We start from the raw sequence: 13,734 nt of genomic DNA on the forward strand, positions 1-13,734 counted from the left end.
AAAAAAAAAAAAAAAAAAAAAAAAAAAAAAAACTTGCCACGGAACCACACAGGCTTGAATTTGGATTTTCAGCACTCATATAAAAGGCTGGCACAGTGTTGCAAGCCTGTAATCTCTGTGCTGAGGAGGACGAGACAGGGGCGGTCTCTGGGACTTGTTCATCTGCCAGTCTAGCCGAAATGGTGAGCGACAGCTTCAGTGAGATACCGCGTCTCAAAAATTAAGATGGAGAAGTGATTAAGGAAGACACTTGATATTGACCCATAGCTTCCACATGCACTCACACGTGTACACCTGCACAGGAACATGTACACACAAAATTTCTTCTGGTGCCCTATAATTAAGATCGAAATTGATGGGAAAATTATATCTAACATTCACACATCAGGTCCTGGAATCCTGATTTTAAAAATCTTAAAATATTCTAAACAGAAAGAAATAGGGCAAAATAGTATCTAAAGTGAACGACTGAAAATAATTATACAAATCTATAACAACGTAAGGCTCATTTGCCTTAAGAGAATACTGTCAGTTTCTATGAAGAGACTATGAGGAAGAGAAGACATAAGACTTCTGCCCAGAGCTCATTCCCACTCTGCATAAATATTGGTGCCTTTGGGGATATTTCAGAGGTGGTCTGCAACATTAAATCATACGCGACTTAGCAAATAGTATTTATCATTACAGATTTCAGACTTTCTTGCTTCACATAACAAATATACTTTAGGAAAACTGGCTGTCCAACAAATTCCATCATCTTTTCTGTAATAAATGACCCTACAATCCCTGGTCTTCCCACGGGGGGAGGGGGGAGCGGAAGGTGGAGAAACCTTCCAGAGGTTGCCAATTGCCTATTAGTGAGGAAGGAATGGATGCAGAAGTGAGGTGGTGTGGCAGACGGGACCCCTGGTAGCCCTGCTCACACTTTTTCTATGAATGAATGAATGAATACAGCAGTGAGGTGGTGTGGCAGACGGGACCCCTGGTAGCCCTGCTCACACTTTTCCTATGAATGAATGAATGAGTGAATAAGTAAATACAGAAGGGAGGTGGTGTGGCAGACGGGACCCCTGGTAGCCCTGCTCACACTTTTCCTATGAATGAATGAATGAGTGAATAAGTAAATACAGAAGGGAGGTGGTGTGGCAGACGGGACCCCTGGTAGCCCTGCTCACACTTTTCCTCCTGTTCTTCCCCCAAAACCAGGACCTGTCTGCAGCTCCCTCTCTTGTTGTTTGTTCTCTCCACAGGAAGGGTTTGCCCGAGCCATGAGTTCATCAGCTCCCAAGCGTGAGAATCATCTGCGGAGGCTGCACGGCGGTTGGGAACTCGATGTTCTTCTCCAGTCTGTCCAGGGCGTCTTAGGTTGAAACCCGCGTTTCTCAGCCTCGCTTTCTTCAAGGCCTTCTGATTCATCTCAGTACTGCTGACAGCTAGCCAGCGGACACAGGGGCCCTTCCTGGTGGCTGGACACTGCGTTCCAACCTTCCCTTGCATTCCTCCAGCTAGACAAGAGGCCTTGCCGTTCAGACGGCTCATTCCTCCTTGACCTGGTGTTTCTCCATTTCGTCCATGGTCTCCCCGTTCCCCGCTGCAGATTAGGCATGGTCCCAGCAGAAACAAGTAGACATCTAAGGAGATTTTGACAAAAACACTGTTAGGGAATGGACCTGGAGAGAGAGGATGAAGTGGTGGTGTGGTGGGAGTTGGTGCTGGGGAGCAGCGGTTGTTGGGACATAGAAACAGTGGAGGCTGTGGAGAGAGCCACATGGCTGTGACTCTTACCGAAGCTACCACTTGGCGGCGATCCTGCACGTCGAGTTGGGAACCCAGTCTCTTCTGTCACCATCCATTCTTCAGGTCTCTCTTGGTGCTCTTCACCGGCTGACCCTGACTGGACTCCAAAGGTCCAGGGAGCTCCTTGAAGCCCCCCACCAAGACCCACAGAAGGATAGGAAAAAGGTCAGCGTGGCTCAAGAGGGTAAACGGAAGATACCCAGCCTGGCTTCTCCCAGGAGGCTGAGAATTCCCCTGCCTGTAGATAGTCCCTGTCTGCGGAGTGACTCCTTGTCTCTGCTTCATGCAGACAGCATTGGTCTGTGACATACTAAACACTTGCTGCTGGAAACTGCCACCTGCAAGGGATGACCTCGTACCCAGATGCAGTATTGTAACAGGTTTTTACTAATAAAATGCCGTGGGGGTGAGTTTGACAAGTCTGGTTACTAGGTCTATGGAATGGGTGTGTATTTCAATGTTCTCTCCTTTGGGCCCATCTGGATATGAGACCTCAGAGACCTATAATACAGTTAGAAGAAAAGACTGATACTCTTGGGGCATCCTGACAAGGAGCCATCCCACCAACTAAAGAACTTCACATTAGTAAGAGTTAGACTCTGAGGGTTAGCTACACGGCTTAAGAGGTGAAAGGATTTGCTGCCAAGCCTAGAGACCTGGGTTTGATCCCTGGAACCCATAATCCACAGAACCACACACACATACAATAATTTCTCTTAGAAAGTCATTAGTAATGTAGGGAACTTACTGCATGGATCACTTACTCAAGCCTACTGATCAGGGCTTTGAACCATGCATTTTGTCTATGTCTGTGATAGTTTCCCCCCACCCCGTGTGTGTGTGTGTGTGTGTGTGTGTGTGTGTGTGTGTGTGTGTGTGTGTGTACATGTAGAGACCAGAAGTCAAAATCCAGTATTTTCCTCTATTGCTGTCTACTTTATTTACTTTAAAAAAAAAAAACATTTACTCATTTATCCATAGTGCATATGTAGCATGAACCTTAAAAGTTCTTAATAAAATCAAACCTCAGGCCAGTTATTGGGTTGAATGCTGGAAGATCAGAGAGACAGAACAGGCCACAGCTTCCTCACCTCGACAGTTCCACAGCTGATCCTGTTTCCTCAGACTGGAAGCATCTGTGTCCTCATCCCAATGGCTCTCAGCTGAACTGTGCTGCTCCAAAACCTGAAACCTTAACCAGCCAAATGCTTCTAGTTCCTCGTCTTCATGCCTTATATATCTTTCCTCCCTGGGATTAAAGGCTCACTTCTTGGGATTAAAGGTGTGAGTCACCAAGCCTGGCTGTTTCCAATGTGGCTTTGAACTCACAGAGATCCCAGATGGATTTCTGCCTCTGGAATGCTAGGATTAAAGGTGTGAGTGCCACCATTTTCTAGCCTTTGTATCTAGTGGCTGTTATGTCTCTGACCCCAGATAAGTTTATTAGGGTACACAATATTTGGGGGAACACAATACCACCATATGCATATGTGAAGATAGAAGACATACTCAGTTATCTCCTCTAGCATGCGGGTCCCTGAGATTAAACTCAGGTTGTAGGCAAGTGCCTTTATCTGCTGATCCGTCTCGCTGGCTCTCCACTTCATTTTCTGAGACAAGGTCTTTCACTAAATCTGGAGCTCACCAATTGCATAGAATGGTTGGACAGACAGCCCCTGGAATCCTTCTGCCTCCTCCCCCTCCCTCCTCCTCCCTCCTCCCCTTCCTCCACCCTCCCCTTTCCTTCTCCCCCCTTCCTCCTCCTCCCTCCTCCTCCTAGTGCTGGGATTACAGGCATACAACTCCAACTTGACTTTTTTTGTGTGGGTGTTAGGGATTGAGACTCAGGTCCTCACAATTACACAGGAAGTACACTGAACTATCTCCCTGGGTCTAATACTTAGCTTCACCAGTGACAAATATTTGGAAAAATATGTGGTGTGATTTGTTTTGGTTCATAGAGTCACAGGTCACAATGCAGCCCGCTGACTCTGCTGTTCTGGTCAGTGGGGCAGAGTATCATGACTGAGGGGCATGGTGGTACTAAACGGCTCACCTTATAGTAGACAGGGAACAGAGAGACAAGGAGGGTGTGGGAACAAAATACACCCTTTACAGGTACAGCCTAAAAATGCACTTCTACTTTCCACCACTTTCCAATAACGCTGTCAGACTGTAAAGCTGTCCAGTGGATCAGTCTGTGGATTAGGTCACCACCTTCATGACCCCATCACTTCCTCAAAACCCCACCTCGAAACATTGCATTTGTGACCAAGTCTTGAACACATGAACATTCGGGGAAGCCATGACAATGTCCTTAGTTAAGAAAAGGAGAAAGAAAGAAGGAGGAACAGAGAGAGGGAGAGCACTTGAAAACTCTGCCCCCAAAAAACACAATTGAGGGGTGGTTACTCCAATTGAGTTATGGGCCTGCCATCAGCAGGATGTGAAGATGGGGATACGGCATTATAAACATCTACCCAAAAGAGTGTGTCCCACTCACACTGGAAGAAGTTGCCGTACGTGGCTACCAGGGGCCTACACACAACGCAAACGAGATTCCGCCAGCCAAACCCCCGCCCAAGGAAGCCAATGTAAGGACGCCCAAGTACCAGGCAAGTCCCCTCCTGCCTTATGACCCCCTACCCTTCACCGTCACCTTGCACGAGGGTCTGGCCTTGGAGCTCCAAAAGCAGCGTGGTGAATGGGTAAAGAGGAGCGGAGTCTGAACACTGACATGGAGACGCTGCCCATGCCTCTGGAGCAGGGTAAAGCTGCGGTCCTCAAACTCCAACTTCAGATGAAACATGGAACTTGGATAGATCAGTTACTGGCACAAGGCCCTTTGTCTGTAGACAAAGCACTGACCAGAGACACATGATTTATGGCTTACCAGGAAAGTCGCTAGACCTGGCCTAGATTTCCTTCCAGAGGCAGGAGCCACTTGTTCTTACTTGGAGAAAAGAAAGTGAAGAGTAAGAAAGTCACAACAGTGACTGCGGAGCGTGTTTTCTGTTCATGGCCTTGATAGCCCTCCTCCGCCACAGTGTCTCCTGTGTCCAGATCTTCCTGCAGCCTCGGCTCTGCAGACGAGCTGGGGATGCCCTATCCAGCTTTATGTCTTAAAAGGTTCTTAGTGCACTGCCACGTGGTTGAAGTCGGAGCAAGCATGTGTAAGAAAGATACATGTGGTTTAGTAGATACTTTATCCTATAGATCTCAAGAATCCATTTCCTACCTGACAAATTCTAAAGAACCGTAAGGTGAGTACCTGCATCTGTGTACAGAGATGAAAGAAGGTAATTCACCAACAGTAATCGTAGAACAACGCAGACTGGTAAAACCGAGACACTTCTTATTTACTGCACAGCTTTCTGTAAGTGTTAATCAATCTCTTTATCTTTTCCAGATGTAGTACTGATAGGATTTTAACTTTGAGCCCAACTTTGTAAGATAAGCAATTAATTTTGGAACATCCTTTAAAATTATTTCCCTCTGAGATATAAGACAAGACCTATCAAGAGACCCAAAGTTCCCTTCATAGCATGAGAATTCTAGGATTGGTATGTCTCTGAGGATTCTTTATCTCCAGCTTCAGCCTGAGGTAAAATGCTGTAAATATTAAGCAGACGCATGTGTGCACACACATTACTTTGAGTACCTCAGGGTCCCAGCTGTCTCCTTGTAAAATGAGAGGGTTGAACCAGTTGATGAAGATCCCTGAATCCAACAGAATTTATCTAATCGTCTGTGACCACTCTTGGCCTGCCCCATTTATTCAGGGGAGTGAAAGGAGAAGATGTATGAACAAGTTGCTGCTGCTAATGAGGTGAGAGGTTGAATGTGTCGACCTCACAGACTCTCCACTGCCTGTGTAACTTCTAGAGCTCATGTCCATCATTCCCCTTGAGGTGAGGAAGCCCTGCTATGGGATTTGCTTTTAAGTAACTGTTGAGGAATGTGTGACTCTGGTTCTCTGAGTGTCGAGGCTTGGGACACCCATAAGTAGTCACTCTAGTTGTATGCTGTGGAGCATACTGAAGACCCACTTCAGGTAATCAATACAGGTCATCGTGGCTGCCTAATGTAGTCTGTTCAGGGGTCTAACCACTCAGTTCATTTCCCCATGACCAAGATTAAATTTCCATCAACTTTGAAAGTGAATCTGAATTCTCCAATGACAAGTAGGGGGATGTTCTGGAATATACTTTAACTATGTAAAGATGTGTTGCATTTGTTTATGCTGCATTTGTTTAACTATGTAAAGATGTGTTGCTATTTCACCTTGCCTGCCTAAGGCACCTGATTGGTCTAATAAAAAGCTGAATGGTCAATAGCTAGTCAGTAGAGGTACAGGCAGGGCTTGTGGGCAGAGAGAATAAGTAGAAGAAGGAATATGGGTTCGAGAGAGAATGAGGAGAGGAGAGAGAATGAGGGAGAAAGAGAGAGAGAAACCCAAGGCCAGTCAGCCAGGCAGTCACCAGACAGACAGACATGGAGAAAGCAGGAAAGTAAGACACAACAGAATGAAAAAAGGGTAAAAGGCCCTGAGGCAAAATGTAGATGGAGAGAAACAGGTTAAAGTTATAAGATCTAGTGGGACAAGCATACTGAGCATTTACAACTAATATTAAGTCTCAGTGTCAGATTTGGGAGCTGGATGGTGGCCCCAAAGAGAGCCTGCTACAGGGGAGACTCATCAGCCAACCTGTTCCTTCTTCGTTATTGTCTGTTAATTTCATTCTGAACCATCTCTCTTTGGTGGTTTAGTGAACTATAGCATTAAACAATGTTAACTGCAGCATTTCTAGTCAACCTTATAGAAATAAGAACAAGTAGAGGCTCAAAGCCTGAATCCCCATAATTCTATCATCACCAGCTGCTGCTAGTCATTTGCTAAGCCTTCATGACAAAGTACAGCACAGAGTGGGATAGACATGAGAGTTGGGGAAACAGAGCCATGGGACAGAAAACGACAGAAGCCTGACTTAAGGAGGACCAGAACATATAACCGAAGAAACCAAGCCACAAATTGAGAAAGGTTAGACATGCAAAGATCAATGCAAATTGGTCTAAAAGGCATTGTGCTTGCTGGTCACGCAAGAGTTGACGCTCAAGCACAGCTGAAGCCCATGGGCCTGGAGCGCATGTGGGCAAGCACGTTTCTTTCTGTTAACATCACAGACTGACTTCTAAGGATGAGTAAGAAGGTAGGCAGGTAGACCGAGTTTGCCTTAAACATCTAAAAACACACCAATGGTTGCTAATGAAAATATGCTCATGGAAACAGTTACACAAGGAGATGTTCAACATCACTAATCAGGAAAATGCAAACTTAAACCACAGAACGTAGCATCACATACTTATCAGAAGAGCTAAAACAAAGAGTTGACACCAAATGCTGAAACGGTTATGGGAAAAACTGTATCATTCATACACTCTAGGGGGCATTGCAAAATGATCCATACACCTGGGAAAACAGGTTGGTGGTTTATTTATTTAGTTTATGTGCATGGATGTTTTACCTGCATGTATATTCATGTACCACACACATACCTGGTGCCAATGGAGACTAAAAGAGCTCATCAAGTCTCCTGGAACTGAAGTTTCAGACACATGTGATGTGCCATATGGGTGCTGAGAATCAAATCTGGCCCCTCTGAAAAAGAAAAAAGTGCTTTTAACAACTTAACCATCTCTTTTATTAATTTTTTTAAAGGCACACAACTATCATAAATCCTACAAATTAAGAATGGGTATTTCTGGCACAATAGTGGTATGAATGTTATGGGAATAACTAAACATTTTTCAATTTGATTTAAGGCCCACCCTGAGACAAAACTCATGCCTGGCTCTGATGATTGGGCCAGGAACCCATGGCTGTGTAGGCCCTAGGGAAGAAATAACTACTATTATTCTGCTAAATGGGCTTTATGCCTGTGGTAGTTTGAAAGAAAATGGCCGCCAAAGGGAGTGGCACTTTTAGGAGGTGTGGCCTTGTTGGAGGAAGTATGTCACTGTGGGGGCAGGCTTTGAGGTCTCTTTTCTCAAGCTTCATTCAGTGTGACAGTCAATCAACTTCCTGTTGCCTGCCTATCAAGATATAAGGACTCTCAGCTCCAGCACTACATCTGCCTGCCTGCTGTCATGCTCTCTGCCATGATGATAATGGGCTGAGCCTCTGAAACTGTAAGCAACCCATCCCAATTAAATATTTTCTTTGTAAGAGTGGCCATGGTCATGGTTTCTCTTCACAGCAATTAAAAAAAATACTAATTAGGACAATGGGAAATGCAAATCAAATCTGAGATACCATTTTATACCTGTCAGAATGACTAAGATCAAAAATATTGATGACAGCTTATGTTGGAGAGGATGTAGAGTAAGGGGGACACTCTTCCACTGCTGGTGGGAATGCAAATTTGTACTTGGAAATCAGTATGGCAGAAAATTGGCAATCAATCTATCAAGATCCAGCTATATCAATATTAGGCATATACCCAAATAATGCTCAATCATCCCACAAAAAACACTTTCTCAACCATGTTTATGGCAGCATTATTCATAATAGCCAGAACCTGGAAACAACCTAGATGCCCCTCAACTGAATAATGGAAAAAGAAAATGTGGTACATTTATATAATGGAGTATTACTCAGTGGTAAAAAACAATGATATCATGAAATTTGTAGGCACATGGATGGAACTAGAAAAAATATCATCCTGAGTGAGGTAACCCAACCCAGAAAGACAAACATAGTATGTACTCACTCATAAGTGGACACTAGATGTAAATAAAGCAAAGGATAATTAGGCTACAATTCATAGTCTCAGAGAAGCTAGGTAACAAGGAGGACCCTAAGAGGGATGCATGGATCACCCTGGGAAAGGGAAATAGATGAGATCTCCTGGGTAAACTGGGGGTGGGGGTAGGGTAGAGGGATGGGGATGGGAACATGAGGGATCAGGATGGTCTAGTTGGGGGAGGGATGGAGAGGGAGAGCAATGAAAGAGATACCTTGATAGAGGGGGCCATTGTGGGGTTAGGGAGAAACTTGGTGCCAGGTAAATTTCCATGAATCCACAAGGATGACCCCAGCTAAGACTCCTAGCAATAGTGGAGAGGATTCCTGAACTGGCCTTCTCCTGTAGTCAGATCAGTGACTACCCCAATTGTCCTCATAGAACCTTCATCCAATAACTGATGGAAGCAGATTCAGAGATCCACAGCCAAACACTGGGTGAGCTCTGAGAATCCAGTTAAGAGAAGGGGAGGGATTATATGAGCAAGGGGGGTCAAGATCAAGACAGGGAAACCCATAGAGACAGCTGACCTGAGCAAGTGGGAGCTCACGGACTCTGGACCAACAGATAGGGAGCCTGTATGGGACTGACCTAGGCCCTCTGCATATGGGGGACAGTTGTGTAGCTTGGTTTGTTTGTGAGGCCCCTAGCAGTGGGACCAGGATTTGTTCCTCATGCATGAGCTGGCTTTTTGGAACCCATTCCCTATGGTGGGATGCCTTGCTCAGCCTTGATGCAGGGGGGAGGGGATTGGTCCTGCCTCAACTTGATATGCCAGGCTTTGTTGACTCCCCATGGGAGCCTTACCCTTTCTGAGAAGTAGATTTGTGGGTGGGGGGAGGGTTAGGAAGAAAGTGGGAAGAGGGAATGGGAGGGGAACAGGGAGGGGAAACTGTGGTTGGTATGTAAAATAAAATTTTAAAAAAGACAATGCCCCCTAGGCACTTATCTTCATACTCTTAGATTAGTGCATCTCTCAACCCTCATCAAAGAAGCATCTTTTTTGCAGTAAATAGTGATCAATACAGAGATTCACAGCCCTCTAGTATTGTCCTCTAGTTGTCAGATGATGAGATTTGACTATGAACAAGTGCTTTGACAATTCCATGATCCAAGTAGGTAATACATATGTGTGGAACCATGTTTTTAGCCTTATCCTATTTATCAAAGATCATCCGATAATCTTTATGAAAATAGCAGCAGCCTTCTTTCTGGAATTATCCTAGAAATCCCAGAAGAATGATGCCCTGCCTCCCACCTTCCAGGATGTTGCTTTGCATACTACAGCACAGTTACTGGAGTTACACAAGGGGAAACACTGAGCCTCTTCTTTCCGGAGTAAAGCAGTGTCTCCACCCATCTGTTCTACTGAAAGGACAAGGAAGGAAAGAATTCCTCTTTGAGGACATGCACACTGTATTTAAGAGCACAGTATCCATATGAAATGAGGGTGTTTTAGGAACTCCATTGTGTATCTCATTATCATCTATCACCTTTCTTTTGAAAATATTTTAGATGCATTTATTTTTATGCATATGAGTGTTTTGCCTGTGTGTGTGTGTGTGTGTGTGTGTGTGTGTGTGTGTGTGTGTGATGTGTTTGCAATGCCCACAGAGGCCAGAAGAGGGCATCAGATCCCCTGGAACTGGACTTACAGATGGTTGTGAGCCACGACGCATTCTTGTAATCCCAGCACTTGGAAAGAGGAGACAAGAGAATTGGGAATTCAAGTTCATCCTAATCCATACAGCAAGTCTGAGGCCAGTCTAGGATACGTGAGACACTGACTCTAAGATAAAAAAAATCTGACTATAGATGTCTTCAGAAATATGCACAGGTTTTCGTAGGTCCCCAAGTCAACAGAAGCTCGGTCAGATTATTCAGTAAGTCCTCAAAGACCATGAAGTGGCCTTTGCCTCTTTTTACGAATTTGTTGAAAATCACTGAAGTGGAAGGAGACTCCATGGGTAATTTAAGAGCACTGGATAGACAATGCATTTCAGAGATCAAGTGCAGCTGAGGCTTCTCAAAATTACTTTATATGGCAAAGAGCTTCCTAATTCATGCTTTGGTGCCTTACTTCCTCATTGACCTCATGTGTGTATTGGAAATGAGGAGCAGTTTGATACGACCAAAACACATTGTATGAAATTCTCAAGGAACTAATTAAAAAAGCAGAAACTCGCAGAATAATGCATTATATAATGGAAGGAACTGAAACACTTTGGGCAAAGTTAGGAATCCTAGAGGGAAGTTATCACACTCAGCTTTCCACAGCTTTTCACAGCTCCCTATTATAGAAATCTACCTGAGCAGAGTCCAGGCATTTTCTTCTCTGGGGAGAATTACATGGCCACATTTTCTGAATGCCAATGGTTCCTTGCATTTATGGTTACTCTTTCTCGTCTTTTCACACTCCAGAGTTCTTTTATTTGGTCCACAAGATATAACCAATTACAACTTAGAGACAATAAAAATGGAGAGAACTGGTTTCTGGAGTTTCCTAACATCACATACAGAGTCTGTTGTACATGGTTCAGGAATTCTGAATAATAGTAAGTGCTAACACTTCTACTACCGGGCCTCCTCAGGGTCTTAGCTTCCCCTCCACCAATCCTCCATCACCTGAGGGGGCACAGAGCACAGAGCCTGCACGGGATCCTGCAGGCCTCATGGGGCCTGGAGATATATCAAGACTCACATGTCCCAAAAGACCAAGTCCCAAGAGACTCAACAGTCTTGGCTAGTAGCATCTGATGGAAGTGGCACTCTGCAGCTTCCAAAGTTAAGACACAAAATTTCCATGTATATCTACTTTTTTGGAGATACTTTTAACATTTCAAGGCAGTTGTATATTTCAAGGAAGCCTAAGCTAAGCCGTATTTGGGTTCTCCACATAAAGAAGCCATATGTAGATATTTTACAAGTAGGAGGACATAAATTGGACTCCCAGCACCCAAGGGTTTTTTTTTTTTAAGCAGACATGGTGATGTGGACCTTTAATCCTAGCACCAGGGAGACAGAGAGAGAGGTGGAACTCTGGGATCTCTCTGGCTAGTCAGTCTAGCTGAATTAGTGAGTTCTAGGTTTAGTCTCAAAACATAAGGTGGAGAGCAGCTGAGAAAGACACCACTGTCCATCTATGGCTTCCAAATGTACCTGCACATTTACATGCACCCACTATACCCAAATATATACACACAAATAAATAAGGAAATAAATGAAAAGACCTATAAAAGGGGAATGCTTATTAGAACAACTCATCAGAATAGAATTATGGCTTGTGTTGTATAACGTTGATTTGTGCATACATCAAACAAAATAAAATAAAAATGGAAATAATAGTTTCATGGTCAAAAAGGGTGAAAAAGGAAAACTTCTATCATTAACCATTTTGACCATTCTGTTCAAATCAACCACTTAGAGACTATCCATGCATCAGAAACTGTTACTGGGATCCTTAGAATAGGATTATTTTATCATTGCTTCCCCCCACCCTTAAATATCTTAACAATTTCGTTCTCATCAGACCCTCTTGAGATCTTAATGAACTTGGTCACATACAAGGTAAGTCACAATTATGATAAAGAAGCTCCTTGGGTTAGTTTGGTCATCCTAGATGATAAAAAAAAAAGACTGGCCATAGACCTGAAATATATATATATATATACAAGTAATATGATATAGGCAGAGCAGGTTGTTTTTATGTATTTATGAATATATATGTGAATATATATATATATATATATATATATATATATATATATATGTAGCAACTCAATGAAAAAAGAAACCAATGAATTTGTAAGAGGGCAACAAGGGACAATATATGGGAGTGTTTGAAAGGAGGAAAAGGAAGGGGGATATGATGTATTTTGTAATCTCAAAAAACAAAAGAAATATTTTTAAATGACTGACCAAAGGTATGAATACATACCAGCACTTCTTTTTCTGTTTAAAAATATTTTTAAGAAAAAAAATGAGGTGCTTAGAATTTTTAGTTCTTTTTTTTTCCTTCCATTTTGCAAATTCACTGTGGTTTGGATGGAAGGGTGGAGAGAGGGTTCTCCGTGGGTGGAGAGCACGTGTCTGTCTGTGTGTGGTACCAGCTACGATGCATGGGCTTCCACCTGGAAGACAGATAACCAAGTCTGGCTGCCAAGACGGGAAGTATGGAGTGACCAGGTCACAGTGGCATTGGTCTGGTCAGTTAAACCTCGCTTTGTTTGTTTATTTATTTATTTATTTATTTATTTATTTATTTATTTATTTATTTTCTGTCTAGGCATCCTGATCAGTCTGGAGCTGCTTGGGATCAACATCGTTATCTTCAACAGCCTTTCGTCAGGGGTTGCCCCGGACTTATCCTTGTCTTATCCTCCTCCTCACCCTCCTCTTCCTCCTCCTCACCCTCCTTCCTCGTGCATCTTATCATTCGCCTCCTGTTCTGCATTTTCATCTCTTCCACTCTCCTCCCACACAATTTCCTCTTCCTATATCTTTGGTGGTGAACTTGGGGCTGGTGTTCTCGACGGTGACGGACATGGTGTGGCGTGGCGGGGCAGTGAAACTGGATTAGTTTTAAATATGAGATTTGGGCTTACACAGAGAAACCCTGTTTCGGAAAAACAAATGAGATTTGGGGAACCCTGGCTTTATGGGGGTGGGGAGAGGCAGAGAGGAGCCGATCGTGATGGAGGAGGCACACTGCTGAACTGGCTCCCGTGAGCTGGAGTCAGAGCCAAGTGGAAAGATGGTCTTCAGAGCAGACTAAAGTGAGCCTTTCGGGAGACATGAGCTCCAGGGAGAGTGCATTTCCCTTGAAACCAGTGTTCATAAGGACGACACTGTCATTCCAACACAAGGCACAAGAGGACAGGGCTGTTTATGGAGGACTTCGGAAAGGAACTAGGTCACCCAGGATGGAGATCAAAACCTGTTTACAAAACCCTGCACCAGAGAGCCAGAGGGAAGTGGCTACTTAGCAGCTCTCCCTCAAATCCCGACTCCAGGATGATGACTGCTCCTTATTACCTAAACCCAGACAGAAGCCAGAGGGTGTGTGTGTGTGGGGGGGAGAGACAGCGACAGAGAGACAGAGAGACAGAGAGACAGGAAGAGAGAGAGAGAGAGA

This window comes from Peromyscus leucopus, chromosome 10 (assembly GCF_004664715.2).
Source record: "Peromyscus leucopus breed LL Stock chromosome 10, UCI_PerLeu_2.1, whole genome shotgun sequence".
In the NCBI taxonomy this organism is placed as follows: Eukaryota; Metazoa; Chordata; class Mammalia; order Rodentia; family Cricetidae; genus Peromyscus; species Peromyscus leucopus.